Source organism: Tripterygium wilfordii, chromosome 20 (assembly GCF_013401445.1).
Source record: "Tripterygium wilfordii isolate XIE 37 chromosome 20, ASM1340144v1, whole genome shotgun sequence".
Taxonomy (NCBI): Eukaryota; Viridiplantae; Streptophyta; class Magnoliopsida; order Celastrales; family Celastraceae; genus Tripterygium; species Tripterygium wilfordii.
The window spans coordinates 7,505,688-7,513,051 of NC_052251.1; positions in this window are offsets into that span (position 1 = coordinate 7,505,688).

Genomic DNA, 7,364 nt, shown 5'->3' on the forward strand with positions numbered 1-7,364 from the left:
AGAATGATAGTCCATATTGGGAAATTGGGGGGCCTGCAATATATTCTCTTAAAATTCATCTACCATCTTTTTAATCACAGCCCCCCCATTTGATCGACGGAGATGAGACTGACATATAGATAAACTCACAATTTTAACTCTTTGTCAAAAAACAGTTAGGGTGCATTTGGTACAGGAGTAATGGGGTATAATGATTATAGGGGTAATTAAAATTTAAGTTTATTTGTGTTTGTTATGTCAGTATAACTTTTACTCCTGTAATAAATTTTAGTAATTGAGCTTATTTTTTATACATAAAGCTTACAGGTAGGGGACCTAGGTAATAAAAAGTAATAGGAAGTTTTACTCTAACCTATTACCCCCTTAATTAAATCCCGAAAAAACTCCTCACACATACGGAATACTTTTTCTCGTTACGTCTCTCTCTGGTTGCAACTCTCCATCGACGATCTACACTCGTCTCTCTCGACATCTGCGCTTGTCTCTCTCAACGGACGATTTGCGCTCATCTCTCTCGTTGCAACCTAGAAGCTCAATCGACAATCTACACTCGTCTCTCTCATCGCAAGCGCCCTCTTCTCTCTTTGAATTCCCAAATCTCTCCCTCGAAGCTTCTAGGTATGGTCTGAATTTCTCTTTTCTCTTTTCTCTGATAATTTTTTATTTCTATTCTCTTTGCTTTGCTTTGTACCCCCTTCCCTTGTTTATATGCTTTTGCTTTAGGGATTTTGTCAATTTTGTTAAACGACAGAACTTAATCTGATGCTTGCTTTCTTTTATGGGGAAGAAGTTTTTATGGGTTACAGGGGGAAACAAATGATTTTGATGTGGTTGCATAGATAAAGTCCGTCTGGATAAGAGAAACCCTATTTTTTAGTCCAGAAACATGGGGACATGTTCCCACTTTGGGATTTTGCAAGGCAATAAAGTGATTGAGTCCCTTTGATATGTGGGTGAATCTATCTTGTTAAAGTTCAGTTAGTTTTTGTAGATTTGGATGTCTATTATTATGATAAGCCAACCATTCATGAACTGGTTGGTAACTTCTGGTGGGAATGATTAGTTAGTTCTTTGCATTGAACTTTAGCCACATGCAAAAGTCAGAAATCACATGAGCAGTTAGTTGGTGTTTGGTTGAAAACAGTTAAAACATTGATTTAATCTTACCCTTTAACCCAGCATTGATTTCTTCGTTCCTCCTGCATGCTTTCCTCTCTTTGTTTCTCTCATTCGGTGCCAAAACTTTTATTGCAGTACAAAATTTTATTGCAGTCCAGAGCACACCACTCCCTAATTTTTTTTTCTGGGATTGTCGTTTGTTGCATTGATGTGTAAGTTGTTATCTGGAATATTTTGTGAGATTGTGTTTAGGGGAAGCAAACCTAATGAAGCTAAACTTCATTGACTGTGAGATGATTGTGGAGAATCTGGTATAGTGAGTGATCGGTGTATAGAGAAATTTATAATCCTATCGGATTTAAAGCATAGAAAATCCAAATGGGAAAAAAAGATGGTGAAAGCTACCCAACCTACTAGATCCTTAACATAAAAATAATGGTTAAAAGGTTTTGAGAAGTTCCGATGAGATAGAACTATATCTCCATGCATTGATGAGGAAAAAGAGTTTCTATTTATATGAACAGCCTCAGGAAAATCGTTCATACAAAAATGGAGAGGTAGCCAGCTGCGTCTCTACTTAAATTGCTTTTGTTAGAACAGTTTTTGTCATTCTTTTCGCTTTCGGCATTTAGGGGAAGCAAAACTAATGAAGCAAAACTTCATTGACTGTGAGATGATTGTGGAGAATAGGTCATTAACATTTGCTTTCACCCAAAACCATATCCAAATGCAGGCTATATGTGGCTCGACAAATACCCTTTTATGTGATTGTCATGTAGATTCAGTATGAACTTATACCAGTTAGCTAGCCTTTCCCTGTGTTTAGGATTGGAATATTTTACAGAGATTGTGTTTCTTTCTGTCATTTTTCTAGTTTGGACGTGATATGGCTCGTCTCCCTTTGACGTTGAGGCAAAAAGGTTTACTTGCATTAGCATTGTGGGTTAGACTTAGAACTTTGATGATGGTGTACTACTATGGATCCATGTACTTCATACAAGAGAGGAAGAAATACTTTATGCTCACTAAGCCCTTTGTCAAAAGGCCAGTTGACAAAGGAATGAAAAACATCAATGATCTTCTTAAAGATGATGTTGCTGTCATTGAACAAATTAGAATGAACAAGCGAACTTTTTACATATTGTGTGGAAGGTTGAGAACCATGGTAGGACTTAAAGATACCAAAAACATGCTAGTTGAAGAGATGGTTGCACTTTTCTTGAACATTTTGGGACATGATACAAGGAATAGGATGATTAAGAATACGAGGCATCGTTCCCAAGAGACAATAAGTAGGTTGATTCATAAGGTATTACAAGGCGTGTTACGTCTGCATGAAGTGTTACTAAAGACCCTGGACCCTGTTCCTGAAAATTTCACCAACAATAGATGGAAGTGGTTTAAGGTAAGAGAGTCTATATTTATTATTTTGTAGAGACTAGGTAAAATGTGTTCATTTGATTATTTATTCATATATTATGATTGAATAGAATTGCTTGCCAGCTTTAGATGGCACATATATGAAGTTGAGACTTCCAGAAGGTGCAAAAACAAAATATCGAACAAGAAAAGGGGAACTAGCAACCAATGTGTTATTGGTTTGTACAAGGGATATGCAATTTGTCTATGCTTTGCCAGGCTAGGAAGGGTCTGCTGCTGATAGTAGGATCTTAAGGGATGCTATTAGTAGGCGTAATGCCCTAAAAATTCCAAATGGTAAGATCTTACATTCCTAAAATATACAAAACTGCTAATGTTATGATATTATGTTACTGAAATATTTGTATATCATGTATAGGGTATTATTACCTAGTCGATGCTGGTTATACCAATGATAATGGATTCTTGGTACCTTACAGAGGACAAAGGTACCATCTAAATGAGTGGAGGGAAGGAATTCAACCAGTGACAAAAGAAGAATTCTTTAATATGAAACACTTTGCAACAAGGAATATAATTGAAAGGTGCATTGGATTGCTAAAAATACGGTGGAAAATACTGCATAACACTTGCTTCTATGGGATAAGCACACACGCTGACATAATTTCTGCTTCTTGTTTGCTCCACAACCTGATTCGTAGAGAGATGAGGTTTGATCCGATTGAAGCTCAGCTTGATCCAGAATTTGGGCAAACTTTTCTAAATGATTATGAGCATCGAGAACACACACGAATTGTTGAGCCTTCAAATGAGTGGACTGCTTGGAGGGCTCAACTTGCAAATGAGATGTTCAATACTTGGAGAGCTAATAGAGTGCAAACTTAGAACTCTTCAACTTAATTTGGCTTTCAATTTGCTTTAAAGTGTGTTAGAACTACCTTATTTGTATTGAATTTTAAGTCTTCAAGTTTGTTTCATCGTGTTAGGAGTACTTTATTTGTATTGAATTATAGGACAATCATGCCGATCTAGTTATGAAATGATTTGAAAAAGTGTACAGGAAGGGTCGAATGCACAGATTTACATGTGGTATGCCACTTGTGCTGCTTACAATGTTGACCTTTTTCTGGTTGTCTTTATTGTTTATAATGTTGGCCTTTTTCTGATCTGTCTTTATTGTTTATTTGTTTATCGATTTTACTGTTATTCAATCCATTTTTTAAGTACACATGATGATTTGTCAACTAGAAGTCTTTCACTCTTCGATACTTTAGATGTCTATTACCTGTTAGGTTCATTGATTGAAAACTATTGTTCATGCATGAATATTGTCTGTAGTTGATATGCTTTTTGGCTTGTTTTTCTTGAATTCAAACACCAGGAGTTTGACAGATCTAATAACTGCAATTCTTCAAAGTATGGCCACCGAGAGTGTGGATAAAGGATCAAAGAAAAGATGGAATTCAGAAGAGGATCAATGTTTGACTAATGCATTGATCACCATGCATCGAGAAAATAAGTTCAAAGGGGAAGGCGGGTTCAAGAATGGGTATGTAGCTTACTTGCTACAAGAGATGAGGAAGAAAATTCCTGGCATCGATGTTACAGAAAAGAACATTGATTCTAGACTAGGATACTTAAAAAGACAATTTACTGCTATACATGAAATCAAAGAAAAGGGAAGTGGCTTTGGGTGGGATGATGAAAGGAAGATGGTAACCGATGATAAGACTGTTTTTGATGAATGGGTCAAGGTACTTCCTTCATTAATTTTTATCTTGAGTTCTATAATTTTGGTCTTTGTTTGAAGTTCATTATTTGATAATTGAGTACACTTCTATTCCTTGGTTATAATTATTTATAATTGTTTGAAAAGGCTTGGTTATAGTGGTTTGATAATAGTATTCTTGATTACACACATGATTAATTTGTTTAGCAATGCTTTCTTTTGTAATTATGTAGGGAATTGTTTAGAATAATGCTGATTTTTGTTTTTTGTAGAGTCATCCTTTTGCGAAGGGGTTGTATATGAAATCATGGCCATTGTATGATAAGTTTGAGGAGATTTTTGCCAAAGATAGGGCTATAGGGACTAATGCAGCCATTGCTGCTAATCGTGTTTCTCAATCTATTGCTACACCCAATGAAGAAGTTCCCGCAACCACTGCAACTTCTAGTTCAACAAGAAAACCAGCTTACAAGAGAAAGTTAGAAGAGATAGAAAGTTCACAAGCTGAACTTTCTAGCAAGGTGGAGGCGGACTTTGCTATTGGGAATGAACAACTCTCTCAAATACTAGCTGCCATTACTACTGGTTCAAAACCTGTAGATAGGGCACAATTGAAATATGATATTGGACAATTACCAGGTCTACAGACATTGCAAGTGGTGCAGGCAATGAAGAAGATGACTCTTGAAGATATTGAAAACTTCTATGCTATGGATTTTGTGGAGGATAAAACCCTTTATGTGAAGATGGTGCTCGGTTTGATTTAGTGATTCTCTGGAGGAAAAAACTTATGTGCTACATTTAATTTGCTTAAATTTGGATGTTTGAAAAAACTTATGTGCTATGTTTGGTTTGCTTGAATTTGGATATTGGAAAAAATTATGCGCTATGTTTTATATGCTTGAATTTAGATATTGGATAATTACCAATGATGAATTTGGATATTGGAAAAAAGTTGTGTTACATCTTTGTTATGGATTTGAATGTTATCAAATTATTTTGTTGAAATTGTTAACAATTGTTGTTATATATATATATATATATATATATATATACAGAAATTCTCCTATGTGGACCAAAAGTGTGGACCAAGTTTGTGGACTTGTTTTTCAACCATAGATGTGGTGGGCCCCATAATAAATGTGTGGCCCCCACTTATGTTTTGATTGATTACAACCATTGGATTTTGGTCCACAAACTTGGTCCACACTTTTGGTCCACATAGGAGAATTCCTGTATATATATATATATATATATATATATATATATATATATATATATGTCTATCTCTGTGTGTGTATATATATGCATATGTATCTATATTTTTAAAATTTTGGTACATGATAGTCATAACAATAAAAAAAATAACATGATCTTACTTTTTTCTAGTTTGGTTCATTACAATAATAACAAACAAGGGTAATGATATTACACCAGTAATGTATAGTTGTAACAAACAAGAGTAATGAATGCTTGGGTAAATTTTACCCTTCTTTACCAAACAATGGTAACAATTATTCTCCATAATTATTATTATCCTTGTAAAATTTACATGGGTAACAAATTATACCCCTAAATTCTTACCCCCAAATTCTTACCCCCATACCAAACGCACTCTTAGGGTAAAAACCCCCAAACTGGCGTTTGACAAATCACGATTTCTACTCTTTCCTCCATGTCTCACCTTCTACCTCTCTACTCTCTACTCTCTACTCTGGTTCATTCTATCTTCCCTCTTCCCTCTTCCATCTCATTCGACAAATCCTTGGCTCCGTCACTATCAACAAAGCCACGACCCAAAAGTGGTAGAGGTAAGGGCAAACAATTCTTGTCATGGGTGAGCCACGACCAAGAAGCATATTTACCACAGATAGGGGAAAGGGCAAGCGATTCTCCTTCGATTCAAGCTGGGTTAATAGCACATTTGGTCACTGAAAGATTTTCAATGTTTCAATTTACACACCGAAAGATTTTTTGTGTCAATTCGATACATCAAATATTCAAATTGTGCTAAATTACACAATCAGACAGATTTACCCACCCATGTGACACATTGACCGTTAAGTGTTGTTAAACACTGGTAAAATTAATTTCCATGTGAAATTAAAAAGCCAAACTAAAATACAAAAAATGAAGTGGACAAATCTCCTCCTGACGCTTGTTGTAACCGTTATGTGTATTCAAATTATCAACTTATGTAACAAATCGAACACTGAAAGATCCTTCTTGTTACATAAGTTGATAATTTGAATACACATAGCGGTTACAACAGGCGTCAGGAGGAGATTTGTCCACTTCATTTTTGTATTTTAGTTTGGCTTTTTAATTCCACGTGGAAATTAATTTTACAAGTGTTTAACAACACTTAACAGCCAATGTACCACATGGGCACGTTGACTGCCCAAAATTGGGCAAATCTCGCCCGATTGTGTAAATTAGCACAATTTGAATCTTTGGTGTATCGAATTTGGTGTGCAAATTGAACATGGAAAATCTTTCAGTGACCAAAAGTGTTGTTACCATATTCGAGCTTGCAGATTGTCGCTTCTCATGCCATCAATTTATCTGGGGTGGTTAATTTTTTATGGTTCAGGGATTTTTTCCAGATTTTAATGAAATGGATTGCTTCTCCAGATTATTCGATGATTTGATTAATTTGACTTGATTGTTGATGTTGTCGATATAGTGTTTTGACTTGGTATCCATACCTGATATTGGTACAAAATATTGTTGGAGCAGCTGATATGTTCTGTCTGATTGAATTTATAGGGTTTTGCTATGCTAAAACTTGGATAGTGTTATAGTTTGTAAGAGATCTTTGTAAGGTGAATTGTTGTATCAAATAATATCCTACTCTTAACTTTGGATTGTAAAAGAAGAAAGTTGTTCATTCTGTGCAGACCAAGTTCCAAACCTTACAAAGCATACCAAGTTCCAAACCTTGCAAAGCAGTGAACAATATAGAAAAAGAAAGTCCAAATCCTCAATAACAAAAACATAATTATAACTTGGGAACAAAATAGTTTTTTGTCTGCACAGAATGAACAAAAAACCAGTCCAATCCATCAATATAAACTATTTTGTTCCCTTATTTTAGACCCGTAGGAGAGAAAACTTGTATATATATATATATACA